The 17,487-nt window shown below is 40.0% G+C and overlaps 1 long non-coding RNA gene across 1 annotated transcript; it reads right to left on the reverse strand.

Moving 5' to 3' along the window:
• Positions 1-4,660: 4,660 nt before the first annotated feature.
• On the reverse strand, positions 4,661-17,487 carry LOC145552966 (uncharacterized). Its single transcript, XR_014089113.1, has 2 exons — positions 7,136-17,487; positions 4,661-7,010 (listed from the first exon to the last, which is right to left on the reverse strand). It is a non-coding gene; the product is annotated as an uncharacterized LOC145552966 (long non-coding RNA).

Consider the following 17,487-nt stretch of genomic DNA (forward strand, 5'->3'; position numbering starts at 1 on the left):
ACATCTTGGGTTTATTACGCTCCAAGGTTAATTTCCAGTTTACGTCGATTGTGGAAAGCTCCGAAATGCTGAAAAGCAGTATATCTGGCTGTTTTAAACTGGAATCAGGTCTAATTCTTATGTTTTAATATATTTGAAGCCAAAATCGCTTTATCTCAGCGAAAGAAGTAATAAAGGGACATCTTGAGTTTACGAAGCTCCACAGTTAAGTTCCTATTTAGTTAGATGTTGAACAGCTCCGAAATGCTGAAAAGCAGTATATCTGGCTGTTTTAAACTGGAATCAGGTCTAATTCTTATGTTCCAATAGTGTTGAAGCCAAAATCGCTTTATCTCAGCAAAATAATAAATGGACATCTTGGGTTTATTACGCTCCAAGGTTAATTTCCAGTTTACTTCGATTGTGGAGAGCTCCGAAATGCTGAAAAGCAGTATATCTGCCTGTTTTAAACTGGAATCAGGTCTAATTCTTATTTTTTAATGGAGTTGAAGCCAAAATCGCTTTATCTCAGCGAAATAAGTAATAAATGGACATCTTAGGTTTATTACGCTCCAAAGTTAATTTCCAGTTTACTTCGATTGTGAACAGCTCCGAAATGCTGAAAAGCAGTATATCTGGCTGTTTTAAACTGGAATCAGGTCTAATTCTTATGTTCCAATAGTGTTGAAGCCAAAATCGCTTTATCTCAGCGAAATAAGTAATAAATGGATATCTTGGGTTTATTAAGCTCCAAGGTTAATTTCCAGTTTACTTCGATTGTGGACAGCTCCGAAATGCTGAAAGCAGTATATCTGGCTGTTTTAAACTGGAATCAGGTCTAATTCTTATGTTCCAATAGTGTTAAAGCCAAAATCGCTTTATCTCAGCGAAATAATAAATGGACATCTTGGGTTTATTACGCTCCAAGGTTAATTTCCAGTTTACTTCGATTGTGGACAGCTCCGAAATGCTGAAAAGCAGTATATCTGCCTGTTTTAAACTGGAATCAGGTTTAATTCTTATTTTTTAATGGAGTTAAAGCCAAAATCGCTTTATCTCAGCGAAAGAAGTAATAAATGGACATCATGAGTTTACCAAGCTCCACAGTCAATTCCAATTTAGTTAGATGTTGACCAGCTTCAAAATGCTGAAAAGCAGTATATCTGGCTATTTTAAACTGGAATCAGGTTTAATTCTTATGTTTATAGAGTTGAAGCCAAAATCGCTTTATCTCAGCGAAAGAAGTAATAAATGGACATCATGAGTTTACGAAGCTCCACAGTCAATTCCAATTTAGTTAGATGTTGACCAGCTTCAAAATGCTGAAAAGCAGTACATCTGGCTGTTTTAAACTGGAATCAGGTCTAATTCTTATGTTCCAATAGTGTTGAAGCCAAAATCGCTTTATCTCAGCGAAATAAGTAATAAATGGACATCTTGGGTTTATTACGCTCCAAGGTTAATTTCCAGTTTACTTCGATTGTGGACAGCTCCGAAATGCTGAAAGCAGTATATCTGGCTGTTTTAAACTGGAATCAGGTCTAATTCTTATGTTTTAATATAGTTGAAGCCAAAATCGCTTTATCTCAGCGAAAGAAGTAATAAAGGGACATCTTGAGTTTACGAAGCTCCACAGTTAAGTTCCTATTTAGTTAGATGTTGACAAGCTTCAAAATGCTGAAAAGCAGTACATCTGGCTGTTTTAAACTGGAATCAGGTCAAATTCTTATGTTTTAATAGAGTTGAAGCCAAAATCGCTTTGTCAGCGAAATAAGTAATAAATGGATATCTTGTGTTACGAACTTAACTGCAGTTAAGTTCCAATTTAGTTCGATGTTGAACAACTTCTGAATGCTGAAAAGCAGTACATCTGGCTGTTTTAAACTGGAATCAGGTCTAATTCTTATGTTTTAATAGAGTTGAAGCCAAAATCGCTTTATCTCAGCAAAATAAGTAATAAATGGACTTCTTGAGTTTACTAAACTCCACAGTTACGTTCCTATTTAGGTAGATTTTGACCAGCTTCAAAATGCTGCGAAGCAGTATATCTGGCTGTTTTAAACTGGAATCAGGTCTAATTCTTATGTTTCAATAGAGTTAAAGCCAAAATCGCTTTATCTCAGCAAAAGAAGCAATAAATAGACATCTTGGGTTTATGAAGCTCCCCAGTTAATTTTCAGTTCACTTAGATTTTGGACGGCTCCGAAATGCTGAGAAGCAGTATATCTGGCTGTTTTAAACTGGAGTAAGGTCTAATTCTCATGTTTCAATAGAGTTGAAGCCAAAATAACTTTATCTCAGCGAAAGAATTAATAAATGGACTTCTTGGGTTTATGAAGCTCCACAGTTAATTTTCAGTTTAGTTAGATGTTGGACAACTGCGAAATGCTGAGAAGCAGTATTTCTGGCTGTTTTAAACTGGAATCAGGTCTAATTCTTATGTTTCAATAGAATTGAAGCCAAAATCGCATTATCTCAGCAAAAGTCGTAATATATGGACTTCTATGGTTTACGACGCTCCACAGTTAATTTTCAGTCTTCTTAGATGTTGGACAGCTCCGAAATGCTGAGAAGCAGTATATCTGGCTGTTTTTAACTGGAGTAAGGTCTAATTCTCATGTTTCAATAGAGTTGAAGCCAAAATCGCTTTATCTCAGCGAAAGAATTAATAAATGGACTTCTTGGGTTTATGAAGCTCCACAGTTAATTTTCAGTTTAGTTAGATGTTGGACAACTGCAAAATGCTGAGAAGCAGTTTTTCTGGCTGTTTTAAACTGGAATCAGGTCTAATTCTTATGTTTCAATAGAGTTGAAGCCAAAATCGCTTTATCTCAGCGAAAGAAGCAATAAATGGACTTCTTGGGTTTACGAAGCTCCACAGTTAATTTTCAGGTTAGTTAGATGTTGGACAGCTCCGAAATGCTGAGAAGCAGTATTTCTGGCTGTTTTAAACTGGAATCAGGTCTAATTCTTATGTTTCAATAAAGTTGATGGCAAAATCGCATTATCTCAGCGAAAGAATAAATAAATGGACTTCTGGAGTTTACGATGCTCCACAGTTAATTTTCAGTTTAGTTAGATATAGGACAGCTCCGAAGTGCTGAGAAGCAGTTTATCTGGTTTTATTAAACTGGAAGCTGGTCTAATTCTTATGTTTCAATAGAGTTGAAGCCAAAATCGCTTTATCTCAGCGAAAGAAGTAATAAAAGGACTTCTTTGTTTTACCACGCTCCACAGTTATTTTCAGATGAGGTAGATTTGGGACAGCTCCGAAATGCTGAGAAGCAGTATATCTGGCTGTTTTAAACTGGAATCAGGTCTAATTTTTATGTTTCGATAGAGTTCAAGCCAAAATCGCATTATCTCAGCGATAGAAGCAACAAATGAACTTTATGGGTTTACGACGCTCAACAGTTAATTTTCAGTTTAGTTAGATGTTGGACAGCTCCGAAATGCTTAGAAGCAGTATATCTGGCTGTTTTAAACTGGAATCAGGTCTAATTTTTATGTTTCGATAGAGTTCAAGCCAAAATTGCATTATCTCAGCGATAGAAGCAACAAATGAACTTTATGGGTTAACGAAGCTCCACAGTTAATTTTCAGTTTAGTTAGATGTTGGACAGCTCCGAAATGCTGAGAAGCAGTGTATCTGGCTGTTTTAAACTGGAATCAGGTCAACTCAATAGAGTTGAAGCCAAAATCGCTGTTATGTATTTAGTTCTTATGTATCAAATGATTAGCAGGCAAGAAGCCAAAAACGCTTTTTCTCAGCGAAAGAAGTGAAAAATGGACTACCTGTGAATTCGCAGTTCTACATTCAAATTTCAGCCCTATTAGATGTTGGACAGCTCTGAAATTCTATTTATAGTTTTCCAGACAATCATGGATCACACAAAAACATACACAAATTACTAACGTTTTTTTTTTTTTTTTTGCACTGTTGTAAGTTTTAAACAATCTCCCCTTCAGTTGAACCTTATAAGTGGAGACACCTTGTTGATGTTACCACTATCAAATAACTTGCAATTTAAGTATTGGCAAGATCAATGTAGTTTTCACAGGCAGCAGAGTTTTGTCAGCAGCTGCTGAAAAGTCACTAAAAATTACTTTTAATGTCCCTTAGTTACTTTTCAAATCAAGTAATCAGTAATCTAACAAAGTTACTTTTTCAAGGAGTAATCAGTAATCTGATTAAAGTTACTTTTTCAAAGTAACTATGCCATCACTGGTTATAATGCTTTACTTTGAATTGATATCAAGATTTGATTGAGGCAGTTTTCTTTTATGTGGGAATTGAAAGCTTTAATGTCTTTAAGATATGTTTATAGCAGATTTAATAGAAAATAATATTATGACCAAATAGCACTGAAACTACGAGTACAACTAAAGGCACTATTTTGTGATGCCGTCAGAATTATGGGTAACTCGCATTGTTTTTCTTTGGGGAAATTTTTTTTTAAAGTGGACAAGACAGAATATTACTACCACCAGTTTTCTTTCAAATAGCAACAACTCAATGAGTTCAAAAGGTCAGGTGCTACTGCTAAGATCCACATACGTTTAAATCTGTCAGCCTGTCATGTCTCTGTTCTTATTTAATGATTAAATATAACCAAGTCATGATTTGTAAAGTGTTTCTATTTGCTGTGTGAATCAAATGCAGGAAAATCAACTCAACCCATCAAACTTTAACAATAAGTTTATAACTGAACTTAAAAAAATATGTAGGATGTGATACATAATAAAACATAACATGCTTTAATAATTTTAAATATTTTAATTTTAATGAAAGCACGCAAAAAACATTTTTGCAAGGTTTTCACAAAAACTCATTGAAAAACAACACAACAAAACAAAATGCTGAAAAACCAAAGCCCTGAAAACAGGGACTGAGCTCATTCTAGACTAAAGTGAAAGGGAGAAAAACTATGTCACATAAGAAAAACATTTGAAGAATTTATTGGAAATTATATTCCATAAATCACAAAAGCTCTCTGTAAAATGAAACCCCCCACCCCATTACATAGCAATAAGAATGTTAGTTGAGAGGTTTGGTGGAACCATTAAGAACATGTATGCTGACTTATGTCCATGCTGACTTGTGTCTACTGTTGCCAATATATGTTGGCAACAGTAGAAACCATGTGAAGGGGTTCCATTGAGCAATCTTTGTAACAGAAGCACTTGCTACTAAGGTATGAGAGCTAAACCTGTTCCCCTTACAGAAAATAGAAGTCTTACATAATTTTATGTCTAAACTCAAAAACATACCTGGAATGTTGCTTTGATTAGTCCATGCATGTTTGAGGAATCCTTTAATCTCCTTACTCAGGAGTTCTTTCACCCCACAGAGTACCTCTCCCCTGCGCCTCACCCACAATGCTCCACCAGACTAGCAGCAGGAGCTATTAGCAAACACCTGGTGGAACTGCGTGTCTGCTGAGCTCATCATACGAACAACACTTCTAAGAACGGTTGTCAACAGCATAATAAAGGAGCTATGTTGTGATAATATACTGAAAGCAGAGTGTCAAAAAGAGCAAGAGCTTCTCAAATAGATATCAAGGCATCAAATGGTCAATTTTCTTCTAAGTCATGTTTGATACACAGCATTGTCATAACTGAAGGTTGATTGTGCTATAAAAAGGAACTATGAATCTGAAAAATGCTTAGTATTGCTCCTGTAAAAAGAGCCAGGACAGATAAAAAGCCAGGTAATGCCTTTTCCAGGTGATAACAGCCAGCGCAAACAATGACTGGGCCTGGAACAGTGTTTATTGGTGTTTAACAGTCTGTAGGGCCATTACCAAAAGACTGGGCTGTTTTTGACATTGTCTTTGTCCTCCAGTGGCTTAGGACAAACTGACCACTTTTACTCACTTTCTTCTTCAGCTCCTCTACAATTTGAATTATTTGCTCTTACTTCAACTGTTAACTTTTTCTGTCAGTTATTTGTCATTCCATAGAATGACACCTTCACCTGGTCTTTCATTCCAATTGCTTGTAATCTTTCCTGGAAGACAGCATCGACTGAGATAATGCTCAAATTAACTAATTGTTCTCCCTCTCCTTCTATTAACCTTTTACTTTTATGAACATCAAAAACAATCGTACATCCGTTTATCTGTTTCTTGTGCATTCTGCTTTGTCTTGTTAAACCCCTAGTCGGTCATGGCAGTTGGGCACTTGTGTTTAGCCCATTTGTGGTCCTAGAGGTTTTTCTTCTCCAGTCGCTACATGCATGCTACATATTAGACTTAGAGACAGTGCAAGCGATTGTTTCTACATGTTCATCCGGGAGGAATGAATACTGCAAGTTAACGACTCAATACAATCTGCTGGGTTTCCTTAGAAAGAAGCTTTTTAATATACTTTGAAAAATGTATTGAGCATACTGTACGGTTTCATTTCTGGGACCAATTGAAATGATTTTCTTGTAAAGTGCCTTGAGATGACATTTGTTGTAAATTGGTGTTATGTAAAATTAATCGAATTAGATCCTGCAGTTTATTTTCAATATGCTGAAGACTGCTGTCCTTTCTACTCTGTTATTTTACCTAACATATAACTGTAGTAACTAAGGTGGAATAAAACCCAGACTTTTATCATTTCTGCTCCCATAACAGTTTTAAAGTAGGCTGTGGTGATCACCATTTAGTCTGATACATTTTACACATCGGACCAGACCATTTCAATAAAGCTTGGTAGGGATGGCAGTAAATTCAAGAACCAGTGATAAGTTTGGTTAATTTATCATAGATATGTTCCTAAACAACATCAGCACGTGCCTCCACAAGCTTATTTCCTATCGTTTGAAGACAACAGTCTTTGTCAGAGATGCTCCGTTTGCATTCATCATTTCTCCAAATGACAACTAAAGCTTGCTTGGAGTATCTGGCCTGATGAAGGCAGGACACAACTGCTACATGGGATTTACTCTTCAAACTTGTTCCATTAATGGATAAAATGGTGTCACCGCTTTGAATTGTTCCTTCAAGGCTAGCTGCTCCCTTGGAGAAGATCCGGTGAACCTAAGCACAAAACAACCAGTTTTAAAGCACTTCTGACAATAGAGGGAAAAATTATTAGAAATTAAAACCACACCACCTTTATATTTTATTCTAGAGTAAATGCATTTTTCATAAACAAATCTTACTTTTCATAGACTTTATCACAGCAAAGTAATCCAGTATGTATGTGTCTAAAGATGATGCTATAAAACAAACATCACAGGAAACCCTGTTATTATTTATTATAGCAGTTGGACCATTGAGATCTGATTCAAGAATACGGATCTAAATAAAAATCCATCTTTTGACTGTTGCTCTTTATTTCTTACTGAAGATTGGAGTCAAACGGGGAAAAAAATCCTTTTAATTTTGATCAGTTTTGAGCAACATGTTTCAATCTCATTACCTGAGCAATTTCAAGCCTACAGTTTGAATATTTCTAACATGACAAACTAGTAGTATTTATTTATTATTTTTTTCAACTGTGTCAGGTCAGACAGTGTTGTCTGAGTTCCAGGCTTGGGTGGACATTACAGACATATTGCCAGCCAGAGTCAGCTGTGTCATTATTATTATTATTATTATTATTATTATTATTATTATTATTATTATTATTATTATTATTATTATTTTACCTCTGAGTGGTCAAGTTTCTACTATTCCAAATTAAATTTCATACAGTAGGGGCTCCCACACTTCTGTTTCCAACACTTTTTTCAGCCATTACAACAGTTTAATCCTTTGTTAGCATGTGGTAACGTGATTTCAGAGCCACCTTTAACCACAACATGAGTGGTAAAATGCTCACGCCGGTTTTAACACCTGTGTGGCAGTGACGGAGAAATGTTGCTGCTGTGCAGAACTGCAGTGTGTTAGAGTCATTGCAGTCACCCAGCAAAATGCAAAGAACTTTGCAGTCCCACCCCCAAACTAAGCGAGCGAGTTGATTAATGCTGGTGGATTCTAATTTCAAATGTATTCATATCCCAAATTGGGCAATTGATGTTACAGCAAGTAAAAAAACTAAAAGACAAAGTATCTAAGATTAAAAAATAAAAAACAACGAAACATACCAAAAGGACATGAAATACAAATCAATACATAATTGGAAGAGTACAGCAGTTTATTTCATTATTGACTGACAATTGCAACAAACACTAAATCAGGTGCAAGTCCCCCTACCTTGTCCTGCATTAAAAAGAGATATTGCCTTAGGAACAAAAGAGTGCTTGTACCTGTTACTTTTTATACTAAAAAGTCTGAGCCTGATGCCAGAAGGCAGAAACTGGAACTCAACATGTAAAGCAGGGGTCCCCAAACTTTTTCCTGTGAGGGCCACATGACTTTTCCCTTCTTTGGTGGGGGGCCGGAGTCAGTTTGTAACAGAAAAAGTGCGACGATTGCAAGACTGCCTAAATGTAAAAATATATTGTTTTCCAGAAAGCACAATCAAATAACTCTCTCTGGGTTCTTCACAGAAAAAATCCAGGAAGGATTATAGTCCGTATTTTCCGAACTACGAGCCACACCGTACTATAAGCCACAACCCCAAAGTTTTTTTTTTTTTTTTTTTTAAACCAGTAAATATACACAAATAAGCCGCAGATATCTCTGCCGGTTTTCCACAACGACGCAGCAGCAGCAGAGGGGGGCGGACACCCAAAATCTGAGTCATAACAGGTCAATTGAATATCACATTTATTATGGTTGAAAAAGAAAAAGTTGCCAAGACTGGATCTAACAGAACTGATTACGGTAGTTTCCGAACGGTAACTGTAACAGTAAAAGTGCTGATCCTTCGTGTCTGTTAGCACGTGCTAAATCAGTGGTCCCCAACCTGTTTATTACCGCGGACCGGTCAAGACTTGGAAATTTTGTTGCGCCCGGGGGAAAGGGGGTGGGGGGACGAACAGTCAGATAAGGCTTTTGTATGTTGGTGTTCCCACTAAATACTGAATGTGCCCTGTTTGGGTTGTCTTGGCCCTTTTATCGCAGCCTGTGGGGTTTTCCCTGACTGGGAACGAGAATACAACCTGCTGAATGTGACAGGTAGTCAATCAAAAAGTACAGTGACGTAAGAACAGAGTGGAATCCCAAACAGCTGACAGCGCAACTGAGAGTCCGGTGGATATCGGAGATGATATGTGGAAATGTTTATTATTAAATCTAAAAGGTCATTATGTTTATTCAGTTAAAAATGTTAACTATGAAAAAACATTCACCTCCAAATCATAGAGCGGCTGCTCCGTCGTCTTTTATCCACCGCCTTTTCTTCTTCTTACATCTTTTATCTCTTAAAATGAGTCCACAAACTATCACTACTGCTTCTACATTGTCATCCGTGTTTGCTTATTCTAAATTCCCGCTATGTTGGGGGATTTTACTGGATTATCCTCTGGAATCCGGATGTTCGTGACTGGAATCGGTTCGTGCCGTGTGGCTGAACACGAACCGATCGAACCTGTTGTACTTTTATCAGCTCTGTGGTCACATAGGTTTGGAGAATCGACCGACAATTCTTAAATCTTGCCGTCTAAACCAGACTTAAGACTCAAAAGCTCTACTCATCTCCTCTCGACCACTGCCCAAACGCTTGGACTCTGGTCGCTATGGTAACGTTTATATATCCCTTCAAAATAATATACAGAAGCGCCACAAAAACTAACATTTTACTTTCGTGAAAATTTTAACTCACGATAATGACTAACGGGAGCCCTGAACTTGTTTCTCTGCAACGATACGGTTCCATCTGGGAGAGATGAGAGACAATAACACCTGACGTGTTGCTTGAACACAGCCCGCTTGGTCTCTACATGACAAAGCAATTTGAAGCTTCATTGCCTCATTAGCAGCCGGTCGCCGCATGCTTGTAATGTGGGACTCACCTAGCGGTCCAGGATAAATCCATTCTCCTGTCTCTTCTCTGGGCCTTTTCCCCTTTACTTTCCAAAGACATCTGATCTGTTTCTTACTCATTTTGATGTTTGTGGGCTCAACCTTCAAGGGAGCAATGATTCACTTCCTGCTAAAGAGCCCCCTGGTGGTTGAAGAAAAATCCACATATAAACGGCTTCTAGTCCGGAAAATACGGTAAATGAAAAAAAACTCTGAATGCTTTCAGGTGTTACGTCAATCCGCGTTTCCCCATCAGATACGGTTCCCCCTGCGTCTTCTTGCCGCTCCGTCCCGCCCACGTGGCAAAATACGCGCGTATTTTGCCGCATGTGCTGAGCACTGAGAAAGCACGTGCATAGGGAACTAGGGACACCGTGAAAGCTCAAACAACATCTTTTGGCAAAGTTGTCACTTTCTTCACGTTTTAGCGGGAAACTAATAATAATAACAACAATAATAACAATAGCAACAACAACAATAATAATAGTAATAGTAATAAATAAGTGATGATAAATACAAATATCTCACATAGATATTATAATTATTATAAATGTATATATATGTTTAGTTATATATATTTATGAAATAAAAACAGGGCAATGTATTTTAATGCTCGATATTACCCATCAGATACCGTTCCCCTTGTTTTAAAGTGAGGGAACAGTAGCTGATGGCCATATTTCACCCATCAGATACCGTTCCCTTTGTTTTACAGTGGGGGAACGGTATCTGATGGCCATATTTCACCCATCAGATACCGTTCCCCTTGTTTTAAAGTGGGGGAACGGTATCTGATGGCCATATTTCACCCATCAGATACCGTTCCCCTTGTTTTACAGTGGGGGAACGGTATCTGATGGCCATATTTCACCCATCAGATACCTTTCCCCTTGTTTTACAGTGGGGGAACGGTATCTGATGGCCATATTTCACCCATCAGATACCGTTCCCCTTGTTTTACAGTGAGGGAACGATATTTGATGGCCATATTTCACCCATCAGATACCGTTTACCCCAGGTTAAAATCACCCATCAGATACCGTTCCCCTGGTTTTACAGTGGGGGAATGGTTTTACACCAATGCTTTATATCAGTGGTCCCCAAACTACGGCCCGCGGGCCGGATCCGGCCTGCCTCCACATTTGGTCCGGCCCCCTGAACAATACCGGCAAGCATTCAGAGTTTTTTTCATTTACCGTTGTTACGGCCCGCCTGTGGACCACAACACAAAAAGTCCAGACCAAGTTATATAAAACAAAAATGTTTTATTCAGGTTCTGGCTGGACATAAAGGTACTGGGGAATCGTAGCCAAAGAAACAAAAGGGTGGAAGCATTCACGAACCAGCCAGCAGTTGGCCGTCGGATTCATGGCCGCTCCCCTCACCCTGCCTCACCAGATCATTCGCCCTACAACCAAAAACCGGAAAACCTCGGCTTAGCCAACGATCCCCAGACCCAGCAACACAAAGAAAGCTAACAAACAGAAAGACACATGGAAGAAGCGGGAGCGAGGCTCTGAGACACGCCAGCAACCAGAGCTCTCCCAAACTCCCTCCTCCTGGTGGGTGGGCTTGATCCCTTTAAGCGCTCGCCAGCCAATCAACTGCAAGAAAAGAACAGCAGTTAACCAGGATTCATTCACAATAGTGACAAGTGCCCGTCACACCTCCGCACCTAAATGCTGCATGGGGATCCAAAATTCCCATGCAGCATCAGTAGTAGGAACGGGATAATGCGTCAGCCACAATGTTATCTTTACCCTTTATATGTTTTACTTCCAAACAGAAAGCCTGAAGATAAAGGGCCCACCGCATCAGCCGTCGGTTGGAATTACGCATTTGCTGAATAAAGACGAGCGGGTTATGGTCGGTGTAAACCACAATTGGTCCACTAGAGAAGCCCACATAAACCTCGAAATGTTTCAAAGCCATAATCAACGCCAGTGCCTCTTTCTCTATCGTGGAGTACACAACTTGGTGCCTATTAAATTTCTTTGAGAAATAACACACCGGGTGCTCTATCCCATCTGGACCGTCCTGCAAAAGAGCGGCACCAGCTCCTGTATCACTGGCGTCCACCGCCAGTTTAAAGGGCACCGTGTACACTGGTGCAGCAAGCACCGGTGCACTACTCAGGAGCGCTTTAACGCACCCGAACGCATGTTGGCACTCCGGTGACCACTTGAACGGAACCTTTGGACTCATCAGGTCAGTGAGAGGAGAGGCGACGGCGGAAAAGTTCTTGCAGAAACTCCTGTAATAGCCAGCCATTCCGAGAAAGCGCTGTAACTCACGTCGTGAGGAAGGAATGGGAAATGCTGAAATAGCCTCTATTTTTGAGCCCACCGGTCTGACGTGTCCATTACCCACGATTTTACCCAAGTAAGCGATAGTGGCACAACCAAACTCACATTTTGCGAGATTAACCGTCAGATGAGCTTCATTTAATTTCTGAAACACAGTTTTCAGCTGTTCTAGATGTTCCTCCCAAGCGTCTGAATAAATGACAATGTCGTCTAAGTAAGCTTCACACCCCTTCACGCCAGACAAGACTTTATTTACTAGACGCTGAAAAGTTGCCGGCGCGTTATGCACGCCAAATGGCATTACAGTGTACTGCAGGAATGCATCTGGAGTCACAAATGCCGTGATTTCCTTGGCTCGCTCTGATAGCGGGACCTGCCAATAGCCTTTCAGCAGATCTAACTTTGTCACAAACACTGCGGAGCCTACTCGATCTACACAATCCTCCATCCGAGGAAGCGGGTGGCAATCTGGGTTTGTAATTCCGTTAACTTTTCTGAAATCAGTGCAAAAGCGGTCAGATCCATCCGCCTTGACTGCCAGCAAGCACGGTGAACTCCACGCGCTACAGCTTGGCTCAGCGATGCCATTTAGCAACATGTATTCAATTTGATTTTGTAGGCGCTTTCTTTTATCCGGATTCACCCTATAGGGATGCTGCTTAATAGGGGAAGAACCACCGACATTTATATCATGCTCCAGCAGATGAGTTCGGGAAGGCACATCTGAAAACAAACCATGGTATGACTTAATAATTATTTCAAGTAAAGTCAAAGTGAATCCAGTGTGTTTCAGCACTGGTTCTCCAAGCCCTGCAAGTTTTAGGCATTTCCCTAATTCGGCACACATGATTTTAATTGATGTCTGATTAACGGGGTTTTGCTGAAATGAAAACACGCAGGTCAGTGTGCCTTGAGGACAAGGTTTGGGGAAGAACTCGTGATCTAAATGTTCAATCAATGTAACCTGTTTTTCACACCCCTCTACATACACCCCTTTCTCCCCACCACCCACCCCTCACCGGGGCCCATCTACTCCTCAATCTCCTCCCCCTTTCCATTCTCCTCCCCTCCTCCTTGGGCTCCGGGTGAAACAATTTTAATTTTAGGTGAGGGTTTTAAATGTTCACATTTTATTTTGTTAAAGTTTTTTTGGCTCTAGTGGCCTTTATTTGATAGTTAATTGACAAGAAAAGGGGTAATGAGAAAAGGGGAAAGACATGCAGCAAGGGTTGCCAAGGCCAGGAATCAAACCTGTGACAGCTGCGTCAGGGACTATGGGCAGGGGTGGGCAACTCCAGGCATCTAGAGCCCATCAGCTATTGGATCCAGGTGTGTTCTACCAGGGAGACATCTAAGAGGTGCAGGACACCAGCCCTCGAGGACCAGTATTGCCCACCCCTGGACTAAGGCCTCCATGTGTGCCATCTGTGCAGTTTGTTACACCCTTCATCACCTTCTCATCTCCTCCTACTTCCTCCCAAAACTCCCCACACCCACTTGATCCTCCCAGCCTTTCCCTCTTTACCCCCTCTCATCCCTTCTTCCCTCCCCCCATCCTTGAGCGCTGGGTCAGAACATTTTATTACTAAGTGGGGGTTAATCATGTTTCAAATTACGCACTACATGTTGAGAACATTGGGTTGTGATTCCTTTATGTAAATTTTCTTACTTGTCTGTAAATATTATTACTGACTGTGCAAAATGTGTTGACACAAAAACATCTACAAGTCTCTACTAGGAGTTGTATAGTCCGACTCCCCCTTTTTACACTAGTGGTTTGTCCCAACCAAACAGCCACTTTGCTGCTGGTTTGTTTGCAGCAGGCTTCTGAATTGAATTCTCCTATGAGCAGTTTTATGGTAAGTTTTTCAATATTACTTTGATCTTAAATGTGTTTATTGAAAAATAAGGCATTGTTTTGTGCCCATAGTAATCCTGATTATTTTGGGGCAAAACAGATATTTTCAATAATTGAGGTCATGTCTCATTTTGTATTATTTTCATCCTGCCCACCACTATAGGCCTAAGCATGAAATCCTGCGAGAATTTGTGAGATTTGAGTTTTTTAAATAGGGTGGGGCCTATTGTTTGGTCTGGGAGAGCATGTGGAGGACAAGGAAGTGTAAGGCTGTCTGCTCCAGGTAGGCTTTAAATTGTTGTGATAGTAATCAGTAGTGATGGGTAAATGAGGCGTCATGAGGCGTTTTGACTCATAGCAAAACTGCATTGATACTGTGTTACTCAATACTGACACCTGCTGGACATTAAAAATTCCGACAAGCAACGTAGTGATTTGATGACCAAGTATGTACAATAAGATTTAAGTCTTTGTATTTTATTAAATATTATATGTTGTATTATGTCATATCTTCAGTTACATTTAAAATATATTTGATATACAGTCAATAAAGAATGTGAACATGTACCATAAAGTGAAAATTTAAGTGAATGTGTTTGGAATGAGGATGCATGGACTGTTTTTTTCCCACACATTTTTATAAAAAAAAGTTTACAACCTTTCGAATTTAAGCCTGTTACGCTTTTTTGACAAAACTTGTGTTGTAGAAAAAAATTAAGTAAACACTACACTTACAGCACACCTTAGTTTTTCTTAGGCAGGGGTCCCCAAACTACGGCCCGCGGGCCGGATCCGGCCCGCCTCCACATTTGGTCCGGCATCCTGAACAATACGAGAGAGCATTCAGATTTTTTTTTCATTTACCGTATTTTTCGGAATATAAGCCGTTTATATGTGGATTTTTCTTCAACCACCAGGGGGCTCTTTAGCAGGAAGTGAATCATTGGAAGTCTGGTTACTTGCGCGCCAACATTGAGCCCACAAGCAGCAAAATGAGTAAGAAACAGATTAGATGTCTTTGGAAAGTTTCTTTGTAAAAGCGGAAAAGGCCCAGAGAAGAGACAGGAGAATGGATTTATCCCGGACCGGTAGGTGAGTCTCACATTACGAGCCCACTCTGCGTAACATGCTGGCGACCAAACTTCAAGCTGCTTTGTCACGCAAGCAACACAGCTCGGGTGTTCTTGTCTCTCGTCACTCCCTGATGGGACGTCTTGTTGCAGAGAAACAAGCTCACGGCTCCCATTAGTCATTATCGTGAGTTAAAAATTTTCACGAAAGTAAAATGTTCGTGGGCTGCACAGTGGCGCAGTTGGTAGAGCTGTTGTCTTGCAGCAAGAAGGTTCTGGGTTCGATTCCCGGCCTGGGGTCTTTCTGCATGGAGTTTGCATGTTCTCCCTGTGCATGTGTGGGTTTTCTCCGGGTACTCCGGTTTCCTCCCACAGTCCAAAAACATGACTGTCAGGTTAATTGGTCTGTCTCAATTGCCCCTAGGTGTGAGTGTGTGTGTGCAAGGTTGTGTGTCCTGTGTGTCTCTGTGTTGCCCTGTGACAGACTGGCGACCTGTCCCGGGTGTACCCCGCCTCTCGCCCGGCACGCCAGCTGGAGATAGGCACCAGCAACCCTCCCGACCCCACTGAGGGACAAGGGTGAAAGAAAATGGATGGATGGATGGATAAAATGTTCGTTTTTGTGGTGCTTCTGTTATTTTGAAGGGATATATAAACGTTACCATAGCGACCAGAGTCAGAGAGCTGCCCAAGTCTGGTGTAGACGGAAAGATCCAAGAATTATCGGCCAATTCTCCAAACCTCTGTGACCACAGAGCTGATAAAAGTCCAATAGGGTCGATTGGTTCGTGTGTCCAAGGCAGGAGCAAGACGAACCGATTCCAGTCACGAACATCCTGATTCCGGAGGATAATCCAGTAAAACCCCCAACATAGCGGGAATTTAGAATAACCAAACACGGATGATGATGTAGAAGCAGTAGTGACAGTTTGTGGAGTCATTTTAAGAGATAAAAGATGTAATAAAAAGAAAAGGCGGTGGATAAAAGACAACGGGAGCAGACGCTCTATTTGCTGCGCTATGATTTGGAGATGACTGTGTTTTTTCACAGTTAACATTTTTAACTAAATAAACATAATAATGACCTTTAGATTTAATAATAAACATTTCCACATATCATCTCCGATATCCACCGGACTCGGATGCGCGATATGTCAGTTTGGGATTCCCCTCTGTTCTTACGTCACCGCGCTTTCTGATTGGCTACCTGTCACATTCAGCAGGTCGTATTCTCGTTCCAAGTCAGGAAAAACCCCACAGGCTGCGATAAAAAGGCCAAGACAACCCAAATAGGACATATTCAGGATTTAGAGGGAACATCAACATGCAGAAGCCTTATCTGACTGTTCATCCCCTCCCCCTCTCCCGGGCCGCAACAAAATTTCCAAGTCTTGACCGGTCCGCAGTAATAAAAAGGTTGGGGACCACTGATTTAGCAGGTGCTAGTAACAGACACAAAGGATCAGCACTTTTACTGTTACAGTTATCGTTCGGAAACTACCGTAATCAGTTCAGTTAAATCTAAACGTGGCAACTTTTTCTTTTTCAACCCTAATAAATGTGATATGCAATTGACCTGTTATTACTCAAATTTTGGGTGTTCGCCCCCCTCTGCTGCTGCTGCGTCGTTGTGGAAAACCTAGAGCGGCAGAGATATCTGAGGCTTATACAGTATGTGTATGTTTACTGGTTTAAAAAAAAATTAAAACTTTGGGGTTGTGGCTTATAGTCCAGTGCGGCTCATAGTTCGGAGAATACGGACTATAATCCTTCCTGGATTTTTTCTGTGAAGAACTCAGAGAGGGTTGTTTTTTTAGGTCTGAGGGTTGTTTTTTTAGGTCTGAGGGTTGCAGTAGGTTGTTAATCATCCACAGATTCCATCCAGGTGAGGCAGAAAGGAAACACTTAAAACATGTGAGGCAGGTGAAACACTGAACTAAACCTGCTAATGGCTGATTCAGTCTGTTGATTCTTGGGTTGGTAACTGGTTAAACTGAACTGGACTATTATTACTGGTGTGGGATCTTTATCAGCATATGGACATTTTGTAATGAATTTAATAAACTTATTTGGAAATATCTGTAGTTGATTGAAGATTAAACCAGCTATTTGATGGAAGTTTTTTCTATATAAATTATAAATAATTTTTCCAACTACAGTATAAATCGCCTTTTGCTCTATTTATGTCTCTGGTGTGTTAAACCCTGATCCTCCCTGAGTTTTATCTTTAGGTTTTCTGATTAACAGCCTTTATTTTAAATATTGATTCCATCATTTTAACATCATAAATCCTACACTAGACTGCAGCTTCATAGGTAAATGTAGTTGTATACGTAAACATTAGGATAAATATTAATGAACAAATAAGA

The sequence above is a fragment of the Poecilia reticulata genome, chromosome 9 (assembly GCF_904066995.2).
Source record: "Poecilia reticulata chromosome 9, P_reticulata-male-v2, whole genome shotgun sequence".
Classification (NCBI taxonomy): domain Eukaryota; kingdom Metazoa; phylum Chordata; class Actinopteri; order Cyprinodontiformes; family Poeciliidae; genus Poecilia; species Poecilia reticulata.